Source organism: Panthera leo, chromosome B3, assembly GCF_018350215.1.
Source record: "Panthera leo isolate Ple1 chromosome B3, P.leo_Ple1_pat1.1, whole genome shotgun sequence".
Taxonomy (NCBI): Eukaryota; Metazoa; Chordata; class Mammalia; order Carnivora; family Felidae; genus Panthera; species Panthera leo.
In genome coordinates, this window is record NC_056684.1 from 10,095,119 (window position 1) to 10,120,682 (window position 25,564).

A 25,564-nucleotide genomic window follows, 5' to 3' on the forward strand; every position below is an offset into this window, starting at 1 on the left:
AAGAAGAGAAGTCTCCTGTGTTAGTAAGAGCTCTCCAGAGGAACAGAACCAATAACTTACATGTATATTTATACATGACCATCATATATATATATATATATATATATATATATATATATATATATATATATGATTACACACACACACACACACACACACACACACTTACCATAAGGAATTGGCTCACACAGATGATAGAGACTGAGAATCTGTCCAAGATTGGCAGTCAGCTAGCGGGAGAAGCAGGAGAGCTGAAGGCATAATTCCCAGTCTGAGTCTGAAGGCCGAAGATGGTGTCCTAACTCAAAGACAGTCAAGCAGAGAGGAAGAGTTCTTTCCAGTCAGACTTTTGTTCTATTTGGGCCTTTGGTGGATTGGATGAGGCCCACCAGGAGGAGGCGGTCTGCTTTACTCAGTCTACCCATTCAAATGCTAATTTCATTCAGAAACCCCCTCACAGACACATCCAGAATGTTTGACCAAATTTCTGGGCATCCCGTGGCCCAGCCAAGTTGACACATAAAGTTAACCATCACTCCAGGAAAGGCGGCTGCCGCTGAGGGCAGCTGGAGCCCAGTCCTGTTGGTGTAACTTTGAGAGCCGGAGTAAAATATACCCTTGGGGGTTATCACCCTGGCACTGGCCTCTGGTTGAGGGCTGCCTGGGGAGTTTTAGTCCCTGACACTTCCGTCCTGCCTGTGAGCTGGCAAACAGGCTTTGGCCAAAGAATGCCTTCAGGCAAAGTGGTGCAGGTGCGGCCATTGGATGTCTGGAGGGTGATCTAAAGTAGTAAGATGAGGGGAGATGGAGGCGCCTGGGTGGCTCAGTCAGTTAAGCGTCTGACTCTTGGCTTCGGCTTAGGTTATGATCTCGTGGTTCGTGAGTTCAAGCCCCGCGTCAGGCTCTGTGCTGACAGCACGGAGCCTGCTTGGGATTCTCTCTCTCTCTCTCTCTCTCTCTCTCTCTCTCTCTCTCCCCCCCCCCCCGCCCTTTCCCATTGGTGCACGGGGTGGGCACTGACAGTGTCCCCTACATCCCCTATGTCCCATACATAGGATGTGGTGAAGCCCGTAGAAGTTCATCAAGTGTTTTTTTTTTATCACTAAGACATTTTAAAGCTGGAGATTCATTCGAAGGCTCGGATGTTTTGACCTCTAGGACTTTATCTCAGAAGAGAAACTTGTGCTCTTGTGATGTTTTCTCTGGGAACAAACTACTGAAGACAAAACAAGGATCCTGTACACAGAAGCTTAAGGGATGGGGCTGTTGATGATGTTGATTGCAGCCTGAACCATGGCAGCCGAGATCTTAGTCACTCCATCTTCGATCTGGTTTGGAGCCCAAGGGGAGGATGAATCACATTATCTTATGTAACCTTCAGATTCAACCTTGGGCAAGGTAGTGCTCCCTATTGTTCCCAAGAGAGAAAACTGAGGTCAGGGAAGGGGAGGAATTTGCCCAGGTCACACATCTGGGAAAGTCACACAGTGGAGTCTGGGGCCGCCTGACGATAGAACTGGTGCCCTTTCCATGATACTCGGCTGTTCCCCCAGGAAAATGACCTTTCAAAGGCACAGCATGAATTAATAATGCTATAATTATACACTTCTACACTTCTTCTCGCACTGACTCACTGACTTCTTCCTGAGTGGCAGGAAGTTGTTTTTCTGATGGAGTAATAAGTTGCACTGACCCTCTGACCTCCTGTCTCTTCTCCTCTCTTCTTTCTCCTCCCTCTTCCTACCCATCCCCTCCCCTCTCCTCCTATCCCCTTCTCTCCTCTCCTTGTCTCTCTTTCATCAGGTGCATACAGATGTTGGTAGTATGCCATGTTCCCGAGCCAATCAAGGCATCTAATGCTGGGCTAACCCTACCCTTGACCTATTGAGACTTTCTCCTGAGGTATCAGTAGGCAGATAATTGTGATACCTGAGTTAGACAAACATAAGTTGCAAAAGAGGTTTGGCTGTCTTCGATCCTTCTGTTATTAAGGTTAATACAGAACGGATGTATAAAGCCCTTTCCCTCTTTGGATCTCCTTCTGTCACCCAAGGTAGGACCAGGTGCCCGTGTTTGTGTCTGCTTTCATAAGCACAGGGCAGCCCCGTGCGTGAGGGGATACTGATCTGATCACATTTTCTGCCCTGGGGATTTAGTCCTGTGGCTGTGAGTGACTGACATAGTCACGCTGTGGCCAGCCATGCTGCAAAATCAAGTGTGAGCCTCAGCTAGGGGAGAGCCGAGGAGCTCTGAGTGAGCAGGGAGCAGGCAGATGCTTGCCAGGAAGCAGAGGCGAGAGAACAGATGGCTCAGTGTGGAAGGAGTTTGGACCCTGCACCCCATCCCATCCCAGGCTAGACTTGTCTAAAAGAGCCACATGACTCAAGAACCCCACATGTAGCTGGGGGGAGGGGGGGCGGCGTGGTCTTCTCTTCATCCAGATGACCTCCAGTCAACACAATTTGTGTAAGAGCCTGTGGGCTTTGACCACAGATGCTGCTTCATCATGGGCATGGAACTTTGCCCGTGCAGACGTGGAGTGCGGACAGCTAAAGCAGCCTTGTGGAAATTCAAGCCTGTGTGTTTACTCACAGCATTGATCAAGGCCAGAACTCCTGACTGAAACAAAACAAAACCACAATCATCAAAAAAAAGATGGTGCGCCTGTGTGGCTCAGTCGGTTAAGCGGCCAACTTCAGCTCAGGTCATGACCTCGCAGTTTGTGAGTTCAAGCCCTGCATCGGGCTCTGTGCTGACAGCTCAGAGCCTGGAGCCTGCTTCAGATTCTGTGTCTCCCCCTCTCTCTGCCCCTTCACTATTCATGCTCAGAGTCTCTCTGTCTCTGAATAATAAATAAATGTTAAAAAAAATTAAAAAAAAAAAGAACCATAACATTAATGGTTGCCTAGAGAGGTTGAGTTAAATTATCAGGTGGTTTCTATAGAAGAGTTCAATTACAGTTTTCATAATTTTGCTCTGATAGCCCTAGGGGACAAATTGTGATTTGTTTGTTTGGTTATTTGAAAAGGTAAACAGAAACAAACAGAGGTGGGAATACGCGAGATCAGCCTAAGACCACCATCTGTGGCCTAATGAAGAGGTGTTGGCTCATTGTGATGGGGGAGGCTGCTCACCACGGGGCATCTCACCCAACATAGGAGGAAGCAGAATTGTTACAGGGTTTTCGGGAAGGGTAATGTTTAGGGTAAAAATGGAAATAAAGGTTCGAAACAAAGCAGAGATGGGTATCAGCGTGTTAGTGTCAGTTCTGGACTGTAAATTGGGCCAGGCTCTTGTTTCCTTGGAAACAACAGAGTTAAGATAAATGTCTTCGAAACCCCCTTCTCTGAAGCTCTGCACCTGGGCTGGAAATTGGGGCTGCATCTCTGTGTCAAAGTGACTTAGATCCTCCACCAAGCAAGAGGGAAATGTTTCATTTTTACCTGTATGATTTCCTAAGCTGAGTTTCTCGTGGTCCCTGATTTTAGAGATCAAGGATTTTCAGGATGTGAGAAAGCCATAGTTAAAGAAGGTTATAATGTGCAGTGTCCTTGGGAGAAATATTGTTTTCAATTGCATTGCTCCTGGCTTCATCTGTGTGTGTTATCCCAGCTCGATGAATGGCAGGGCAGATTTTTTACTTCTTCAGTCTGAGCTAATCATTACTTTCTCCAAACTTTGAGGTTTTTTGGAGGAGAATGTGGTGGTTAATGGGTCAGTGCTCTTTGATGTTTCCGAAACTTGTGAAAAATTGTAGCTTTTCTAAATGACTACACACCACGAAGGTATTTGAAGAGCATCTAGGTGGGAGACACCAGCTCAGCTGGTATGGTAGCTGGGATCCCCCAGTCCTGGGAGGTAGTAACACACAGGGCCCTTACTGTTCCACACTGGAGTCTCCTGTGCTCCACCTTTTGAGTGTTCCATATTGGGTGTATCACATGCACTATTAATTTTTAAGAAGTGGATTCCCGTGTACTTAAGCAAATACATTACATAATGAAGCCTTTAATTGGTACCATGAAAGGAAAAACAGTATCACTTGCATGAATTCAAAGTAACCATGAAAAATAAATAAGATGATGACCAGTAGCATTTTCTTCCCTAGATGGTTGCCTGTCAAATTGCCTGAGCTGGAGGATTGACTTGCCTTTAAAAAAATAAAAACCAGGGATGGTGGTGGGGGTGGGGATGGTGGAGAGGATAATAGCAAATGTCAGAAAGGTGCTAAATCAGATCCCATTCAGCACCAAAGCAAGACTTTTCCATTATACAACCAGAGAGATGGGAGAGGATTAAACCTAATGTAGGGAGTCAATTTGACTGTGTTTGTGCACCACCCCAGATCATGGTGGTCCCAACAGGACAGTGTGTCCCACACTCAGGGAAACTGGCATTGTGCTCTGAGACCATTGCTGCACAGTTGGAGGCCCAGGAAGGAATCAAGGCCACCACTTCTTAGGTGTGTGGCCTTGGGACAGGTATTCAACCTCTCCAAGGCTCAGCTTCCTCATCTGTACAATGGGTATAGTAATTCGTCTGAACTCTTGGGGTTTCTCTGAGGATCTAATGAACTGATCCATGGGAAACCATTAACACCATGCCTGGCATAGACTACAGTTTCCATACACAGGAGCTAGGATGCTGGGACAAGCTTGTGCTCTGTATCTTGCAAACAGCTAGTGGCTGGGTGGATCCTAGAGGTCAGATCTGGGTAACAGGGAATGTCCATCCAAACTGATAGGGGAAGGGGAAGGGCAAGCTGAGTGCTGAGGTCACTTCCTGTTGCATCAAGATCATAAAAGCAGGGCTGGAGACAAGGGTCAAAACAAAATAGATAACCCCAGGGAAGGGAACAACAATAGAACATCTGTCAAGAACATGGTAGGAACAAGAAAGAGGACTCCCAGAACACTGGCAGGCAGTTCTGAGGTGTGCCTGAAGATTTGCTGGCCCTCAGTTCCCCTCCGTGGGTGGGTGGTCCTGATTAAGGGAGACAGCTTTGGTATTCTCAGTTCCTCTGAGATAATTATGTCTAGGGTCGTCGGTCTTGTCTCCAAAACAAGACCAGTTGGATGTCATGCATCCATCATCTTTTGTATGCATGCTATGTGCTGGGTACAGTGCTAGGCACTAGGCAGGGTAGGACAGAAGCATGGTTGGTCAGGATGGCCCAGAGTGTGGGGTCCTGGAGATACTGGGATCAAAGGACAGAGGCTGAGTGCTAGAGAGGGAACCTATTCTGGAAGGAGCAGGCAGGATGCAAGACAGACCCAGCCCCACTTGGCTTGTAGAGTCAGGTTAGTGCCTGTCCTTAGTCCCCTGTTGTGTGTTGAATTTTGTCCTGAAAAGAAATGTTCATGCCCTAAGCCCCAGTACCTGAGAAGGAGACTTTATGTGGAAGTAGGGTATTCATAGTCAAGTTAAGATGAAGTCATACTGGATCAGAGTAGACACTAGTCCAATGACTGGTGTCCTTATAAGTAGAGGGGGTTTGAACACAGAGACACACACAGAAGGAGGATGGCCATGTGAGGACACAAGCAGAGACTGGAGCACTGTAGCTGCAGGCCACAGACCACCAAGAAATGCCAGAAACCACTGGAAGCTGGAAGAGGCAAAGAAGGGCTCCCTTACAGGCTTAAGAGGGAACACAGCCCTGCAGACACCTTGAATTTGAACTTCTGGCCTCCAGAACTGTGAGAGCATAAATTTCTATTGTGTTAAGTCACCCAGTTTGTGGTTATTTGTTATGGCAGCTCTAAGAAACTTCTCCCTCCACTGCCTGTTCCAGGAGTTCTTCTGTCCTGTTGTGGGTTGAACTTTCTCCTGAAAAGATATGTTCATGTCCTAAGCCCCAGTACCTGGGACGGAGACCCATTTAGTAGGGTCTTCATAATGGACTTCTTCTCCCTCATGGTGGTCTTTATGAAAAGAAAGAAGTACTCATCAGTTGAATTGCATTCAATGTAAAGAAGAGAGTTAAAATAATCTGTGCCATTTGAGAAAACTGGAAGGATTGGATCACAATTTTGTTTTTTTGATATTGTGTGGTGGTCATCGTTCTCGACATTTTGATATTGTATTGTGTGGTGGTCATCATTCTAGACATTTTGATATTGTGTGGTGGTCATCATTCTAGACATTTTGATATTGTGTGGTAGTCATCGTTCTAGACAGTTAAAACTGTCATCTAGACTTAATGGAATCTTGTGCATTTTAAGCAGTTCCCTAAGCCCCATGTGACCACTCCAAATTCATACTACCTCAACTCTGAATGCTATCTTCCCTCTTTCCAAGAACTGATAGACCCAGATACTGTTATTCAGCTGAGATCATATAGACATGAATTTCAAACACAGGAGTTGGTTAGAGAGGAGCAGGAAGATCAGGCAGAAAGCAAGGAATGGAGTAATGCTTTATGTTCATGTAATAGAGCCTTCAGGTCACTTTAGGCTGGAGGTTGGGGAAAAATGTCTCAGGGGAACTTGGCTGCAATGCCCAAGGGACATACGAAAGGAGAAGTCCCAGGAAGCTTGTATTCTTTTCGCCAGATTTTAGGGCAAGCATACAGATAGCTATCCTTTCTTCCCTGAAGTGGAATGAGAGGCCAAATGTGGCCACTTGGGATTTCTTGGAGGTGGATTCTTTTGTGTGAGGTCATTTGATGAATGTGCGCACTTTGGAAACGCTGATGTGAGACTCAGGACTTCCAGTGTAAGAGATGTGTACCTCAGTTGGCCACCAGGGCCACAGGCATAGCCTTCCTTTTTTTGATGTTCCTTCTTAGGAGTCAGTGTGGGGCCCTATGGGCTTTTAATTCCCTGGAATGCAATTATGGCAGAGGACACTACACAAGACACCAAAGCTAAATGAACTCTGGAGTTGGAGGTGGGCAGAAGTGTGTAAGCATCAGATATATCAAAGCCAAACCCTAAACAAAATGGCTGGATTAGAGTGGGAATGAGAAGCTAAAGCTGAATGCAAGGTGATGTGAGAAATCACAGCAGAATGGGAGTAGGTTACTGACATGAAAATGTACAGGGGAGACTGGTGCTAATGGCTCTGGAGTGTTCATCCTTGACGGCCATTGGCCTGGCTTCCACATACAGGGACATGCACTCTTTTCTTCTTGAGAATCTCTAATTGAAGGCAAAGTCAGATAGATGGAGGCTCATCATTAAGCCAGAGTGAAAACCAAAATCCCCTAAGGAGGTCAATGTCACTTGCTTGTAACACTGCCTGGAAAACCTCCAGGTGTATGATCCCTTCAGTCCATTGTTCTTGGGCATGAACACCCCCCTGGTGTATGAGCCACATGGATGCGGAACTCCTTAGCTCCTTTATGTGGGCTGCTAATTGCCATTTTTGCATTTACATAAAGCACCAGGACAGATGCTTTATTTGGAAACTAAATCCTCAGATAAACAGGTACAGGCACAAGCCCATCGCCTGCTGCCTGGGGCTCTCTGTCACTGTGCTTGGCTCCAGCTGCAGGGTCAGTCAGGTCACGGTAAGGGTGTGGTTAATGCCCTGTGCATATTAAACACCGAAGTCACAAGGACAAGTTAGGGATGGGGAAGTTTGGAGAGGTTAGAGACAGCTGAGCAAGATTCAGGGAGGACTTTCTCCTTTTCCCCATTTCCATCCTCATTCTGAAGGAACTGGGTGTGAAATCATTGGCTGTACAGAGAATAAATGGGTCTTTGAGTTAGTTCATCTCCACAAAGCAACAAGAAAGAGGCATGAAATCAGAAGAGGTGTTCTAGATCGACCATGGGAGACCCAGCCATCCTGCTTCTTTTTCCCTTCTCTCCCTTCCCATCCCACACACGAGGTGATGTTAACACTTCTCTCATCTCTCCCTGGCTCTGGGATAATTTTGGCCAGAGTAACCATCTGAAAACATGGCTTTCTTCATGACTCTCTTGATCAAAAATAGTAATAAAGCGGACACTTTTTGATGCTTACAATATGCTGGGAGGGGGTGTTCTGAGCCCTTCGCACATTGCAGCTCATTTACTCCTCACAACAACACTGTGATGTCGATGCTATCACCATCTTCATTTTCAAGAGGTGAGAACTAAGATGTACAGGGCTTAATTTACTTGTACCGAGTCACAGCTGATAAGTGGCAGAGGCAGGATCTGAGCCTGGGATCTGGATCGAGAGTCCACACTGTTATCAGCTCTGCCTGTAGAATTAAGAACAAGTTCACTGGACTGGCAGTCAGTGTCTTCCACCACTTGGACCCCATCTGTTGTGTACCCTGTCTATGCCTGCAAGTACTCTGTGTGCTTTCTTATCTCCACCTGGAGTGTCCTCTCTGATCTTCTAGGCATGTCCAGTTCTGGGAGTGCACATGGAAGGACTGGCCTAGGATTCAGAGGTTTTGGTTGAATCTCATTCTGCTACTGACCTCTGTGAGCCCTTGGGTGGGCCAGCTTCCTTCCATCATTCTGTTTCCTCACCCTTGGAAGGTGGAAGTTGGACTGCATGGTCTCCCTGCTCTCTCCAGTTTGGACATACTGGGATTCTATGATGCTCTCCCATCACAGTGAGATGGTCTAGATGGATGTGCATGGATGAGTCCTTTATTCTGGGCCTAGTTTGGGCCTTATATTCTGTGCATGCAACCAGCTTAGTGTTTCCCAAGAGAGGCTCCGATTTGGTTAGTTTGTCTTCCTCCCATATAGAAGACCTCAATGCACAGAGCTTTACACCAAACTTCCTCAGAGGCAGTCGACCTATCATGTGCATCTGAGACATGCTGGCCTATGGCATGGGCACTGTTGATCCCTGGTCCAGATGGTTGTGGTCAGTGAAGCATGTTGGCTTTTCCTAACACATGTGTTGGGAGCCTTAACTTGGACCACTACCCTTAAGAAGTCCCTTAATGGTTTCGTGGACATTTCCTGTATCCTGTCCAATACAGCTTAAAAACATGAAAAGAACTTAACCATGTACCTTTTGGAGTAGATAATGATTCCCTTGTGGTTAAAAGCATGGACTTGCAGTCAAAGATGTGGCTGTGAGCACCTGTTCTTCCCTTTTCTTGCTGTATGATCTTGGGCAAGTTACTTAGCTCTCTTCATTGAAATCTAACTCTCTAATCCTGCCTCATGGAAATGCCAGGACTTTCCAAGTCCCTGGGCTCCCCCAAAAGGCAGAATGACATGGGATAGCAGGAAGTGCTAAGACCTTTGGGAACATGCAAGGGGGAGATACCGCCCCACCTGGGAGCTTCAGAGAAAGCTTCCTGGGGAAATGACACCAGAGTTGAGGCCCAAGCAATAAATAAGGGTTATCCATCTGAGACAAAGCATATTTGAGGAGAGCCTGGCATGTTGGAAGAGGTTCAGGGAACAGCAGTGGGGCCTTGCTAGGAAGTCCTAACTGCCCAAGGAAATCCCAATGATTTACTGGGTAGTTGGATGTATGGTAGAAAATAAAATTTCTAGATATTTAGATTAGCCTATACAACGAAGTTCTGCCCTCCTGAAAAGGGGGTTATTTTTAAGCATGTCATAGTGATTTAACATTGGGAAATCACCTAGCCAAATAATTGCATTAATAAATTGGACAAAATATGGCCAAATCAGTAGATCACCATTTCAGCAACTATTTCTGATAAAATATAGGGAAGTAAGAATAGAAGAAAACTTGGGGCACCTGTGTGGCTCCATTGGTGAAGCATCTGACTCTTGATTTTGGCTCAGGTCATGATTTCAGGATTTGTGGGATCAAGTCCCATGTTGGGCTCTATGGTAACAGAGTGGAGCCTGCTTGGGATTCTCCCTCTCTTTCTCTGCCCCTACCCTGCTGGCGCACAGGTTCTCTCTCTCTCAAAATAAATAAAGAAAATTACAAAAAGAGTAGAAGAAAACTTCATAGAAGGGATAAGGAAATTTATTAAAAATCAACAGCAAGCATTATAGCAAAACTGTATAAGACTTGCCATTCAAGTTTTGTATAAAGCAGGGATACTTGTTAACACTGCTAGCGATCAACAAAAATTTTAAGGTCTAATTGATGGAACACAACAGTAAAGATACATGACTTAAATTTTGAAAGAGAATTATTAAAATTATTACTACACACTTCTGATATCACTTTATATGTATGAAAGCTATGAGCCCAAATGAAAAACTATTATAACTAGTAAGGGCATTTAGCTAGAAAAAAGATGAATAAGCAAAAATTAATTTTCAATTTTCCACTGTCAAAAACAATTTAGAAAATAAAATGGAATAAAAACGAGTGCAAAAGCTATCAAAAACCTAATGATAAATTAAATAAGGAACATAATAGCAATGTGAAGAAAATGCTAAGCTTTTACGGAAGGGCATAAATTTTACCAAAGGAATAAATGAAAGCATGTGCTATGTTCTTGGATAGAAGATTAACACCCTAAAGATAAAAATCCTTCTAAAACCAACATAAATATTCAATGCAGTTCTGATAATTTATCTTTTTGAAGAGGTGGGGAACTGAAAAAATGTATTCTAAGTTTCATATCAAATACTAAATGGGGGGATTTGGGTAGCTTAACCTTGGTTAAGCATCCAACTCTTGATTTAGGCTCAGGTCATGATCTCAGGGTTCATGAGTTTGAGCCCTGTGTTGGGCTAATGCTGAAAGCACAGAGCCTGCTTGACATTCTCTCTCTCTCTCTCTCTCTCTCTCTCTCTCAAAATAAATAAATAAACTTAAAAAAATACTAAATGTGTGGGAATGGCTAAGAAATCTTTGACAAAGAAACATAACTACCCTACTACATATTAAAATAGCATAAAGCTACGGACAAACAGTGGAAAGAAAGAGGAAGTCTAGGAACACCTGGCTGGCTCAGTTTGTGGAGCATGCAACTCTTAATCTCGGGGTTGTGACTTCAAGCCCCACACTGGGGGTAGAGATTCCTGAAAAAAAAAATCTTAAAAAAAAAAAAAAAAGGAAGTCTAGAAATAGACCCAAGGATAAATTGGAAGTTAATTTGTGATAAATGTAGTAATTCAAACCAGTGGGGTTAGTATTATTCATTAAATAGTGGGGGAAGGATTGTTACCAATTTATTATTTTTTTTTTAATTTTTTTTTCAACGTTTTTTATTTATTTTTTTTGGGACAGAGAGAGACAGAGCATGAACGGGGGAGGGGCAGAGAGAGAGGGAGACACAGAATCGGAAACAGGCTCCAGGCTCCAAGCCATCAGCCCAGAGCCTGACGCGGGGCTCGAACTCACGGACCGCGAGATCGTGACCTGGCTGAAGTCGGACGCTTAACCGACTGGCCACCCAGGCGCCCCTGTACCAATTTAGAAAAGAATGGATCCCTACGTGAAACCTTATATTAAAAATAAATTTCATATGGAGTAATCATCTAAGAGTAGCTCTAAATGGGAAACAATCTAAGTGGCATTCAGTGGTAACTGGATAAACAAAAGGTGGCTTATTGGGACAGTGGAATACTAACTACTCAGCCACAAAAAGGACTGAACTGCATACAACCTGGATTAAGTTCAAAGACATCATGCTCAGTAAAAGAAGCCAAACACAAAAGACTACATCTTGTATGATTCTATTATATGCAGTTTCTAGAAAAGGCAAAATGCATGAAATCAGTGGTTTCCTAGGGGCTGGAATGGAAGCAAGGATTGCCTGAAAACAAGCACAGGGACATTTCTAGGATGTTTGATGTGCTTTCACACTAGATTGTAGAGATGGTTGCACAACTTGCATGAGTTTTTCCATGTTATCAAGCTGCAGAATTGAAATGGGTGATTTTTTGGGGGGGTAAATTGTCCTCAATAAAGCTATTAAAAATGTTATGGGTAGAAAAGAAAAAGTATAAAATGTTGGAGGAGCATATTGCAAGATAGGGTGTATAACCATATGATGAGGAAGGCTTTCTTAAATAATTCATAAAAAACAAAAGCCATTTGGGACACCTGGGTGGCTCGGTCAGTTGAGCATCTGATTACAGCTCAGGTCACGATCTCGTGGTTTGTGAGTTCGAGCCCCATGTTGGACTCTGTGCTGACAGCTCAGAGCCTGGAGCCTGCTTTGGATTCTGTCTCCCTCTCTCTTTGCCCCTCCCCTGATCATGCTCTGTCTCTCTCTGTCTCAAAAATAAATAAAAACATTAAAATAATTTTTAAAAATTAAAAAAAAACAAAAGCCATTGAGAAAAATGTACGTTTGATAACATAAAAAAATTAAAAATCATGGTGAAAGACATGTAAACTGTGAAAGTGCAAATGATAGATTTGGAGAAAATATTTGCCCTCATTTGTAAAAAACAAAGAATGACCACTTCTGTTATATAAAACCTCATAAAAATGAGAAAAGGCAAACAATTTAATCTCAAATTAGTAAAAGATATTCACAGATGACAGTACGAATGGACAATAAAATGAGGAAATTTGCGATAATACTTGGTATTATCTATAAGGGTGTGTGGAATTGGGCAGTCTATTTTGGGGGGAGGGTAAATCAATTCAATTTTGGAGATTAACTGAATGATGGCTATTAAAAAATGTGCATGCTGTTAGTAAAATAACTCCTCTTTTTGTAATTTGTCTTCCAGAAAAAAATATCACAGCTATTTCAAGACAGGTGCATTAGGATGTTTGTTGGTTGGTTATTTGAAAATAACAAGAAATAGGAACAGGTGCATGTCTGTTTGGATATGTTTTGCTATATCAAAATAATATCAAAACAATATATTATATGACTCTTAAAATAAGTAGAAACATTTATCTATATTGACTTGGAAAGCTGTATATTGTTGTAATAGTTTTCTCTTGCTGTGTAACAAATTGCCACAAATTTAGGAACTTAAAATAACACCTCCTCAGAAGTTTGGTATGGCTGGGTTCTGGGCTCAGGGTATCCCAAGGCTGAAATTGAAGTGTCAGCTGGAGTGAGTTCTCATCCAGAAGCTCTGGGGGAAAGTCAGCTTCCCAACTTGATACTTATTGTTGGATAAATTCAGTTCTTGTGGCTGTAGGACTGAGGTCCCCATTTCCTTGCTGGTTGTCAATTAGGGACTGCTCTCGGCTCCTAGAGACCACTTGTGGTCCTTGTCATGTGTCCCCTTCCATCTTTAAACCAGAGTAGCACGTCAGATCTTCAAGATTTCAACCTCTGACTTCCTCTGTCTCTGACCTCTAGACCGAGATTTATTTATTTATTTATTTATTTTTTAACGTTTATTTATTTTTGGGACAGAGAGAGACAGAGCATGAATGGGGGAGGGGCAGAGAGAGAGGGAGACACAGAATCGGAAGCAGGCTCCAGGCTCTGAGCTGTCAGCACAGAGCCCGACGCGGGGCTCGAACTCACGAACCGCGAGATCGTGACCTGAGCCGAAGTCAGACGCTCAACCCACTGAGCCACCCAGGCGCCCCTAGACCGAGATTTAAAGTGTTCATGTGATTATGTCAGTTTCACCTGGATAATCTCCCTATCTTAAGGTGAACTGATTTGGGGCATTCATTACATCTGCAAAATCTCTTCACAGGAATGCTTCGATCCATGTTTGATTGAATAGTGGGAGAAGGTATGTGTACACGTGTACATTAGGGTCCAGGAATAGTGGGGTCATCTTAGAATTCTACCACGATGAAAAAGCTATTCCTAGATCAAAAGGTTGAGCATGAATCCACTAAAAATGTTTGCTTCTATATGGCTAGACACATAGATGGATATGTTTACACATGTACACACAGATTATTATGGAGCTGGACAGTGGAGTGCCACTGAAGAACATTCAAGGGCACACTGTTCACAGTGACTGTTTCTGGGAGTGGGATTAGATGGGGCAGAGGGGACTTTTACTTTTTATGTTTTTGAATGTTTTAGATTATGAAATTATGGATGTTTATCTTATAATTTTTAGTGGGTTTTTTTTTTAAAAGAGTGCACACCCTAATGATTCATATGAACACTTAAGGCCCCAGATGTCACCTTCGTAGACGCATCTGAGGGAGGAAAGTGGTCCATCTGTGGGTCACACTGTCTCTCAGGTTTTTCTGCTCATAGCCCAAGCCATGATGCCGCTCCCTCCAAAGGTAAAATTAGACAAATTTGGCGGGGGGTGGGATGGGGGGGGAGGGAAGGCTCCTAAGGGAAAGGATTCTGTCCCATGGCTGTGGACAGAATTTATGCATTTAGGGAGCACATAATTAGCAAGGAATGTACTTAAATGCAAATGTAGGGGATGATGAAGTAGGAAAGATTCATACAAACAAGTAGGTTGCGAAGGACTCAACACTCAGAATGGACCCACAAGACAAGGCTTTTCCGTGTGTGGAAAGATAGTGAGAGACCCTGTTTCCTGCTAATGGTTACAGGGATGCAGGATGAAGGATGCTTACAAGTTAACACCAGTGCATAGGTTCTGCTGTGAACAAAGATTCTGTGACAAAGAAAATGATGACAAAGGGGCTAGAACATACGGAAGCCTTGACCAATGGTTCTAGGTAAGATTTGGATAAAGAAATAAGTGACTGTGAAAAAATCAGACACTTAGACTGGTATAGGCTGGGGCTGACAGTGGACAGCCACACAAGAGCTTCTGAGGACAGGATGAATGCACAAGACTATCTGTAAAGTTCTGGCAATTCAGGGTTTCTTTATCATCTAGTACTGCTATCACTCACCCAACAAAGTAGTTTGGCTATGTGGTCAGGTGGGTTACTGAAGACAGCATATATTTGATTTTATTTTTGTTTTTGAGAGAGAGAGAGAGAGGGAGAGAGAGAATCCAAAGCAGGCTCCAGGCTCCAAGCCATCAGCACAGAGCCCGACATGGGGCTTGACCTCACGGAGCACAAGATCATGACCTGACCTGACGTGAGATGCTTAACCCACTGAGCCACCCAGGCGGCCCAATAGTTGGGTCTTTTTTAAACCCAATTTACAATCTGTCTTTTCATAGATTGATTTAGACCATTAATGTAATTATTGATATGGTGGAATTAATTTTACTATTATTGTTTTCTGTTTGTCTTTGTTCTGTCTCTCCTGCTCTCTTTTTGGATTTGAATTTTTTAAATGTTTTATTATTTGTTGGCTTTAAAAAATTATATTTCATTGAAGAGTCTCTCTCCCTCCCTCCCTCCCTCTCTCTCTCTCTCTCTTCTTGTAAAGAATTACAACGTAAAAATTTTTATAAATTACAATGTACATACAAGGCATACTTCAAAGATATTGTGGGTTTGGTTCCAGGTGGCCACAATAAGGTGAATATTGCAGTAAAGCGAGTCAAATAAATTTTTTGTTTCCCAGTGCATATAAAAGTTATGTTTACATTATACTGTAGTCTATTAAGTATGCAATAGCATTACATCTAAAAAAAGCAATGTATATACCTTAATTAAATAATACTTTATTGCTAAAAATTGCTATTATCCATTTGGGCTTTTGGTGAGTAGTAAACTGGTCACAGATCACCATAACAAATATAAAAATGATGGAAAACTCAAAATATCGTGAGAATTACCAATATGTGACCCAGAGATATGAAGTGAACAAATGCTGTTGGAAAAATTGCTCTGATAGACTTACTTGATGTGGGTTGCCACAAACAACTTCTTTCCATTTGTAAAAAGTGCAGTATCTGCAAAATGCAATAAAGCAAAGCACAATAAAACAAAGTGTGCCTGTATTTAACTTCTGAAATTTTTTTTTACCACTTGAAGAGAAATTTAGAGTCTTTAATTACAATTATATAGGTTGTACTTTTCCTGTATTTTACGTCTTCATACATTGAAAGTCTCATCAGACAAGGTTATAATTTTTTCCCAACAGTCATATGTATTTTAAAGAATTTAACAGGAGAAAAATTGTCGATTACATTTATCTATATTTTTTAACATTTCCAATTTCTTTCTGGTATTACTTCCTTTCCACCTGATGAGTTTCTTGCCGTGTTTCTTTTACATCAACTCTGCTGGCAAAAAATTCTTTTTTATTTTTCTTCATCCGAAGATATCTTTATCGTGCCTTCATCCCTGAAGGATATTTTCACTGGATATAGAATTTTAGGTAGACAGCTCTTTTGGCACTTTAACAGTGTTGTTTCACTGTCTACTGGCCACCATGCTTTCTGATGAGAACTCTCCAGTAATTTGAATTGTTTCCTTATTTCAGGGTTGTGGACTTCAAAACTATCGACATTTTGGGCTGAATGATTCTTTGTTGTGGGGCTGTCCTGTGTACTGTAGGATGTTTAGCAGCATCCTTGGCCTACTAGATGACAGTCACAAACAAAAATATCTCCAAACATTGCCAAATGTCTCCTGGGAGGCAAAGCCACCCTTGTTGAGAACCACTGTCATGCCCTATATATAATCTAAAAAAAAAATTACTTCCTCCCTCCCTCCCTTTCTTCTTCCCTCCTTCTTACTTTTTCTCTCTTTCTCCCTTCCTTCCTATCTTCCTTCCTTCCTTCCTTCCCTCCTTCCTTAATTTTTTCTTTCTTTTTTCTGTATCTATCTACCTATCTATCTATCTATCTATCATCTATCATCTGTCATCTCTATATCTGTCTATCTATCCATGCATCATCCCTCATTCCTCCATCTGTCTTGTATCTCTGTATCTCTGTATTTCACTATCTATCCATCCATCCATCCATCCATCCATCCTTCCAACCATCCATCTCTCTGACTTTGGTTTTCAGCATTGATTACAATGTATCTGGTCATAGTTTTTTGTTTTTATTTTTTGAGCTTATCTTAATTGAGGTTCACTGAATGTCTTGAATCTGTAATTACGTCCTGCATATTTGGGAAGTATTGAGACATTTGTTCAAATATTTCTTTCCTGCATTAGTCTCTTTCTCCTATCTTTTTGAGACTCCAGTGACATAGATTTTAGACCTTTTAATATGCTCCATAGGTTCCTGAACTGTTATTTTTTTTTCCAATTTTTGTTCTGCTTTTGTTCACATTAGACATTTTTGTTGATCAATCTCAAGTTCATGGGCTCTTTCTTGAGTTATTTGTCTTCTGTTGAACCCATTTAGGGAATTTTTAATTTGAGTTATATTTTTCAGTTCAAAAATTTCTATTTTTTTGTAGTTTCTACATCTTTGCTGAAAATCTCTCTCTTTTCATTTCTCTAAAGTTAGCCTTTACTTCATGGAACATGGTTACAATAGCTTTTTTATTTTTTGCTAAAAATTTTTTATTGTTTATTCGTTTTCTGAGAGAGAGATAGAGAGTGAACAGGGGAGGGGCAGAGAGAGAGGGAGACACAGAGCCCAAAGCCGGCTCCAGGCTCTGCACTGTCAGCACAGAGCCTGATACGGGGCTTGAACCCATGAGCTGGGAGATCATGGGCTGAGCCAAAGTTGCACGTTTAACCCACTGAGCCAGCCAGGCACCCCCAATAGTAGCTGTTCTAAAGCCTTTGTCTGATAAGGTCAACACCTGGGTCACCTCGGGGTTGGCATCTGTTGACTTTTCCTTGAGAGTGGCTAAGACTTTCTGAGTGTTTTATGGAGTGATTTTATCTCATTTCCCCCCTCTTCTTCTCCTTTGTTGAGTAATTTTAAATTGTGTGTCAGTTTCCTATTGCTGATATAATAAATTACCACACATTTCATGGTTTAAAACAACATAAATTTATTCTCTTATAGTCCTGGAGATTAGAAGTCTAACATTAAGGACTTGGCATGGCTGCGTTCCTTCTGGAGGCTTGAAAGGAGAAGACATTCCTTAGCTCTCCCACCTTGTAGGGGTTTCTGTATTCCTTGGCTTGTGGCTCCTTTCTCCATCTTCAAAATATATCACTTAGACTTCTGGTTTTATCCTCACATCTCTTATTTGTCTGGTCCCAATCTTCCTGCTCCTCTTATATAAGGACTCTTGTGACTGCATTGAACCCAACCAGACAATCCAGGATAATTGTCTCCATTTCAAGATCCTTAACTTCCTCACATTTGTGAAATCCCTTTTAACGTATTCATAGGTTCTGAGGATTAGGGCATGGACCTCTTTTGGTGGGACATTATTCAGCCAACCACAGATTGCATTCTGTACATAGTAAATATTGTGTTTATGAGACCCTGGGTTCTATAAAATCTTCTGGAGAATGTGGGATTTTTATTGCTGTTATTATTTTTTTTAAAAAAGCAATTCAGTAAGGTTTATATTGCAAGTCTTGCATTTGGTAGGTTCTGGTTCCAATGCCAATTTTATTTTTGAAGTGTCTGTATTGCTTTTGGGTCTGCCCACTCAGGGGCCAGCCTGGGCTCTGTGGGATGGTCCGTGCTATAGTTCAGTTCTCAGGTTTTGCTATGCTGCTTTGGGAAATTCTACACATGGGCAGTTTGAGAGTGAGGCTAGGATTTCATACTTATATACAGAGGATAGCTTTTGCCAGCCTGTTCCAATTTGTGATTGCTTCCTTACTCTCTTGATTCTCTGGCTAAAAGTCTGGGGTTTCAGTCTCTCTGACCAGTTCCACACTTAATGTGAATGGGACCACCTTAATGGGTCCACCTTCGGGTGAAACAGTGGGACAAAAGAGAGAGAAAAACAATGGGATTTCTCCCACACGCTTTGCACCAGAGAAGCTCATTCTTCTGGTCAAAGAGCAGGATCTTTCTTAGAGTTTTTGGTGCCTTTGTGGCTGACACTGTTGAACTACTCTACAAGTGCAGGTTCATGACTGAGGCTTGCTTGGGACAGAGCCAGGAGAGGTAAAAAGAAGAAAAAATATGGGGATACCACCACATCCTCTGTCTCATTGGGGTCCCCTTTTCTAGTTTTCTAGCCCCCACCCCCTCCAAAAAAAGAAAGTTTCTTGAGGAGCCTGGGTGGCTCAGTTGGTTAAACAACTGGCTCTTGGTTTTGGTTCAGGTCATGATGTCACAGTTCATGAGTCCAAGCCCCGCGTCGGGCTCTGTGCTGACAAGCATGGGGCCTGCTTGGGATTCCCTGTCTCCATCTCTCTCTGCCTCTTCCCATTTGCATGTGCATGCTCTCTCTCTCTCAAAAATAAATGAACATTAAAAAAAACAAAAAGAAAGTTTCTCTTGGGGATTTTTTTTTTTTTTTTCCTGCCTGTGCTTGCTGTGTTGTTCTGGGACTTGGGTTGCTCTGGGGTCTAAGCTGGAGAATTGAGTTAAAAAAAATTAAACCAGGAAACTCACTGCTATATTGGTTGTTCTTTGACTTTTGATTTTCCTCCCCAGCATGTTTGCTATTATTTTCCTTTTAGAATTCTCATATAGCTGTTCTATCTAGCTTGTCCACAGATTTTAGCTGCAACCAGTGGGAGTGATAGAGCAAAGTGTACTCATATCATCTTCCCAAGGACTGGAAGTCCCTACCAGATTATTAATAATATAAATGACGACATGGCTGTGGCTTTAGATAAGAAAGTGAAATACATCACCAGTCTTGGCCATGGTGATTCATCTTATCTGCACAAAGAACTTATATTGAATTCTCCTAGTTATTCCAGGGGTAGATATTGATACTTTTAAAAAAAATTTTTTTTTAATGTTTATTTATTTTTGAGACAGAGAGAGACAAAGCATGAACGGGGGAGGGTCAGAGAGAGGGGGAGACACAGAATCCGAAGCAGGCTCCAGGCTCTGAGCTGTCAGCACAGAGCCCGACGCGGGGCTCGAACTTACGGACTATGAGATCATGACCTGAGCTGAAGTCGGACACTTAACCAACTGAGCCACCCAGGCGCCCCGATACTTTTTAAAATAACCCCAGTAAATATTTATTGCTCATTTGATGTCTATCGGAGGTTACTTTATCTTTCTGCATATAAATTAGTCATCATCTTATTGTCGTCCTGAATATTTTCTTCCTTCTCATTGGTTCCTGAGTGCTTCCTGTGCTCCAGGGCTCATGCTAAGGGCTTTGTATATATTGTAGATCTTTGAAGTAGCCCCTTCTGTGGATGCTTCCAGGCTTGGATGTTTCAGGCTTGGGCTTGTGCAATAATGGCTTCTTTAGGAACCTGGAGTACATCTGTTTTATTCTCTTGCACGTACCCAGCATGTAGTCCAGCACCTGGTCCATAAAGGTTGCTCAGTAAACAATCTACCCAGTGAATGGATGGATGCGGGACCACCCTTGACCCACACACTGCTTTGTAGGCATTTTGAGGAGAATTTAGGGATTTGTATATGCTTCTCTTTCCTTGCTGCACATGAGGGGAAAGACCCATTCAAAGGAGTACCTCGGTTTTGCTGTTCATCTGTTAACTCACCAAATATGCATCAGGCAGCAAACATTCTGGCTGCTGGAGATACCGTAGGGAAAGGCAGTTGGGACCCCAACCCCATGGAAGTTACATTCCAGTGTGTGAAAGACAGGCAAGAAACAAGTATGATACACAAATGAGATAATTTCAGATGGTGGTAAGTGATATGAAGAAATAAAATAGGGGAATGGACAGACCCTAGGGATGTGGGGCTACGTGAGTTAGGGTGGTTGGGGAGATTCTCTGAGGAGGTCACGTGTGAACTGAGTCGTGAGAAAGGATTCATCTGCAGGGTCTCACACCAACCTGGAATTTTCCTCTTGCTTAAAATGCTATTGTTTTTACTGGGAAATTTCATACCATATGGAAGACTGAAGGAGAAACGGTTAAATTTGACCGCAGGGAATCAAGTTACTGTCATATTGTTGAAGGAGCCTTGGAGACCATCCAATGACTTGTGTTAGCTCGGTGAGGTTTTTATCTAATCATCAAAGGTTAATTAAAAAATTACTATTATTTAATTTGTCTCCCCCAGTCTCTGTTTTCAGAGTTTGACCACCAAAAACAAAAGAAAACAAACAATGGCAACAGCAACAAAAAGCCAGAGAACCTTCCAGAAAACCTTAATTAGTTAAGTAGGTTTCTCACAGGGTTGCAGTTCCAGTCGACATTTATTTTAAGGAATCTCTGTACCTAATGTGGGGCTTGAACTGACGACCCTGAGATCAAGAGTGGCACACAGTTCCAGTCAAAAGACGGACCCTTGACTGACTAACTTTCTTTCTTTCTTTCTTTCTTTCTTTCTTTCTTTCTTTCTTTCTTTCTTTCTTTCTTTCTTTTAGATTACTTGTGTTGCCTGACTATAGGTAAAGATGTTGGTTTGTTAGAGCTTTTTTAAAATGAAGAGGAACATTATACCAACTTGATTAAAAATACATTAGAAAAAAATCTACCTGTCCCCGCCATGAGGTCAAAGGTTCTCCTCTTAGTTTACCATTGTATTTTCTGAAATCAGAATAGTGCTTGGCACTGAGTAAGTACTTGATATCTGTCAACTGAATGCATGCTTTCCCGTCTAACAGAATAATAAAGCTTTTATTAAAACCAACGAAAGTTTATTAGTATTCGGGGTTTTTTAGTGGCTATTTGGTGGTGAAGTTTGAATAACATCCACCTTGGAATTAGAGGTTTGTGAGCTCCCAAATAAATACTGTCCCATCCACTGTTCATTGAAGACTCACTCTGTGCCAGGCGCTTTTACACATTTAAATCCTCACAACTCTGCCCATTTTGCAGGTGAGAAAACTGTGGCCGAAAGAGGTCAAGTTCAAGGTCGTGTGGCTGGTTGGTTGTCAGACCCTGAATTTGTATGTCAGTAGGTCTGACTCTGAAATCTGTGCTCCCAGCTATGGTGTTGCACAAAGGCAGGAAAGCATGGGGATCATGGTCTCAAGGTCTCAAAGTCTCTGGAGCTGGGCTGGTTGGGGTTGGAATCACAGCTCTGCTGTGTGACCTTGGACAAGAGGCTGGACCTCTCTGTGCCTCTGTTTTATCCCCTCTAAAATGGAGATAAACTCATGCTCACCTAATAGGGTTGTTAAGATAATTAAATACATTTTTATGTAAAATGAATGGTGAGTTCACAAGAGTCACTTTCTAGCATTATTTCTGAGCACAGAGACTTTGGGTATTAGCGGGTAATAGCTTTAGCTTATTCTTTTGAGCTGGGGCAAAGTGCCAGGCTGGTGGTTTATATGGTCTTGATCATCTGGGCGAGGCTGCCTTTCTGCTGCTGCAGTAACTCTGGCAACAGCCTAGCGCCGTGCAGTCGACTGCAGTTGGTGTCAGACACTTCACACTTGCCTGGTGTGCTGGTTTGGGTCGTGTGTCACACTGGCAGCTCATTTTCCCAGAGCGGTTGGCTGGAATGAGACTCAGAGAATGTGCCTATAGTCCTAAAACACACAGACCCGGCTAGAACGGTCATCATCTTTCCTCGTGATGCGTATGGATTGCTGCAGCTTTATTGATCAGGCAGCAATCTCTTGTTCTCACGAAAAGCCCTGTGCTTACCCCACAGAGACCCGTTCCGCTGTTTTGTGCTTTCTTTTCTTTTGGCATTTTGACAAAGTCTGTGAATTAACAATGTTCCAGGGAGTGTTTTGAAGTGGTTGGCTGTTTATGAATCTATCTTACTCCGTGGCTCAAGCACTGAGACGACTGAAGATTATTATTGCCTCCTTGGTCCTCTCCCTCCCCATGCCAGCTGCAGAATCATCTTTCTGGAACACCAACCTGACTGTGTCATTGTTCTGCTTAAAAAAATCTTCAGTGGTGAGGGATGCTTTTGGGATGATCGAAATATTGATAGATAGTCATGATTGTAGTGGTGATTATCGATCAAGACTCATCAAACTCGATTACCATCGCCTCATTAACATTTGTGCCGTGTACCATATGTAAATTACACTTCAATACAATAAAAGTAACCAGGAGCAGAGAAAAGCCCAAACTGCCTCAGTGCTCATCCAGAGTGCTCTTCTGCCTGGCCACAGCATCTTTATAGCCTCCTTTCTTGCCATGCTGCTTCCCTGTCCCCTACACTATAGCCGGGCACCTTTCCTTGCATCTGTCATACCCATGCACAAGCCCAAACATTTGCACGTGCTGTTTCTTCTTCCAGAAAAACTCTTCTCTGTCCTTCCTGCCCTCCCTGCCTTTCAAGATCTCCTGTGTGCCAGGCTCTCTGGATCACACTGAACAAGTCTACTATCTCCCCCTCATAGGGCCTTTCTGTGCCCATTGAGTCTTTTCTTTTTCTTCTTCTGGAACATGGGAACTTTAGAAAAGAGGGAAAGGAGGGAGGCAGGAGCAGATAGGACGGCCGGGATACACACAGGCTGATGTAAATAAGATTCCCAAAGCTTCTCTATTGCTGCTTCTTGCAAGAAATCTCCTGTCCTCCTTCCAACAAACAGAAGCAGGAGAGCAGGGGTGCCTGGGTGGCTCAGTCAGTTAAGTGATTTGGCTCAGGTCATGATCTCACGGTTCATGAGTGCAAGCCCCATGTCCGGCTGTCTGCTGTCAGCACGGAGCCTGCTTTGGATCCTCATTCTCCCTCTCTCTCTGCCCCTCCCCCTCCTGCTCGCGCGCGCTCTCTCTCTCTCTCTCAAAAATAGTAAATAAACAAACAACAACAACAACAAAAGAAGCAGGAGAGCAGAGTGGTTAAGAGTTTGGACACTGAAGCCAGTCTGTTGAGGTTTCCAGCCTCTTGTCCAGCTGTGTGACTTGAGGCATCTTACTTACCCTCTCTGTACCTTGATTTTATATCTGTAAGATCATGATAGTTTACTATCTAACTATTAGATCATAATAGTTTCTCAGCCCAGAGGATTAAGTGGATTCATATGTATAAAGTCCTGGGGCGCCTGGATGGTTCAGTCGGTTAAGCATCCTACTCTTGATTTTGGCTCAGGACATGATCTTGCAGTTTGTGGGTTCCAGCCCTGCATCGGGCTCTGTGCTGACAGTGCGGAGCCTGCTTGGGATTCTCTCTTTCCCCCTCTCTCTGCCCCTCCCCTGCTCGTTCGTACAGTACTAAAGACAGTATCTTGCTCATAACAAAGGTCATGTAAGGATTGCTAGTATTACGATTGCCCACCAAATATTGCCCCACCTTGAAGGAGCATTTTTTTTTTCCTGGTGAAGTTCAAACAGTCAAATGAACAAGCCAAGGTGATACCACATCGTGATAGTTCCCCTGAAAGGAGCAGAGAGGGCAATGTGCTCTGGAGTACTTAGTTTTGGAGGAAAGGAGAACTTTCTGGCTGGTGTGGTGGGACCTCTGCGAAGAGGGTATACTCAGCCTGAGTGCTGACAAGGAGCCAGGCATGGTAGTCCAGGAAGAGAGAACAGTAAGGGAAAAAGCCCTGTGGAGGCATGAGTGTGGCGTGTTTGAAGAACAGAAAGGAGCTGTTTCAACTGGAGCACAGGGAGGCTGGGAGACGGGGTCATGGGGCCGGCGGGAGCTTGGTCACGCAAACATGTGCCAGCTGTGACCAGAAGTCTGAATTTGATTTTAACTATGTTGGAAGCCACTGGAGAGCCTTAAGCAGGTCTGCTCCCATCAGAACATTTAATACCTTCAGTCTCCAGTTAAAGCCAAATCAGGAACACTGGCTTGTGGGTTGTTGTTCCCCGCAAGGGTTCTTCCGTGGTGGTGTCATGATGCTGTTTCCTGCGGTAGAGTGGCCCGCCCAGGCCTGCCCTGTTCTGTCATCCTGCCTCTTTGTCCCCCAGCCTATTCAAACTTACCTAGCCTGTGTCCACGCCCTCATGACCTTCCTATGTGACCGTCCAGCTCCAGCCTGGGAGAAATGTTCCCCATCTCTTCCAAAGTTCTTTAACGGAAAGGCCCACCGAGGAAGGGCAGGTGTGCATGGGTGAATATTCCCGGCCACAGAATTAGCATCATGCAAACCAGCTGATGCAAATGTTGAGTCAAAAGACCAGTCCCTGTGGCTTTCTCAGATCTGACCGTGCCTCTGATGTGGAAGTCTCTTCCTCTGGATACCTTCTCGGCATTGTGACGTGGGTTTGCCTTTATCTTACCTATCTGAGGATTTCCATCCCGTCCTTGGGATCTTGGCTTTGGTGTATGTTGAGAGCCACTGCAATGGTCCTCAAATCAAGCCAGCCAGTATTCATGTGAGAAAATATGCTCAGTCATCATCTCCCATAATCATTGAGCAGTTTAGTGTCCTGACTGCATGAATCTTCTGATCACTTGTCCAACAGGCTGACACTAAACAGATTCCTAAAGAGCCAGTGGATCAATGTGGAGATATAGCCTTCAGCAACGCCAATTCTGATTTGAAAAAACAGCAAATGAAGTATGCTAGAGCCTGAAAAATAGAAGGGTCTGTGGCTAAGGAAGTTTGACTTAAATGACAGAGAAACCTGGCTATGAATCTCAGTTTCACTGAGTATTTTTGTGGCTTCAAGCAAGTTACTTCAATTTTTTGTGCTTCATTGGGGTAAATCATTAAACTTTGCCATTACCAATGTAGTACCTTTGTGTACGATAATTCTGTAAACTGTCTGAAAGTGCGTAGTAGGTACTCTATATGTTAGTTCTGTTCCTGGCTGGAAATTGAATGTTGAAGGCCATGTTATCACTTAGTTTAGTGGCCTTTGACTTAAAACCGAAGGTCACATTCTCCCATTAGTTTAAGCCCCCTGAACTATCCCATTCTACCCTCCTTTGCCCTCCATTCAATATTTTTTTAAAAAAATATTTTGTTTTTAGGTAATCTCTACACCCAA

General features: G+C 43.1%; 1 protein-coding gene across 5 annotated transcripts in view; it reads left to right on the forward strand.

Moving 5' to 3' along the window:
- The window catches only part of SV2B (synaptic vesicle glycoprotein 2B), a 215,436-nt gene that overhangs the window by 66,858 nt on the left and 123,014 nt on the right, over nt 1–25,564 (forward strand). The gene's annotated exons all lie outside the window — the stretch shown is intronic.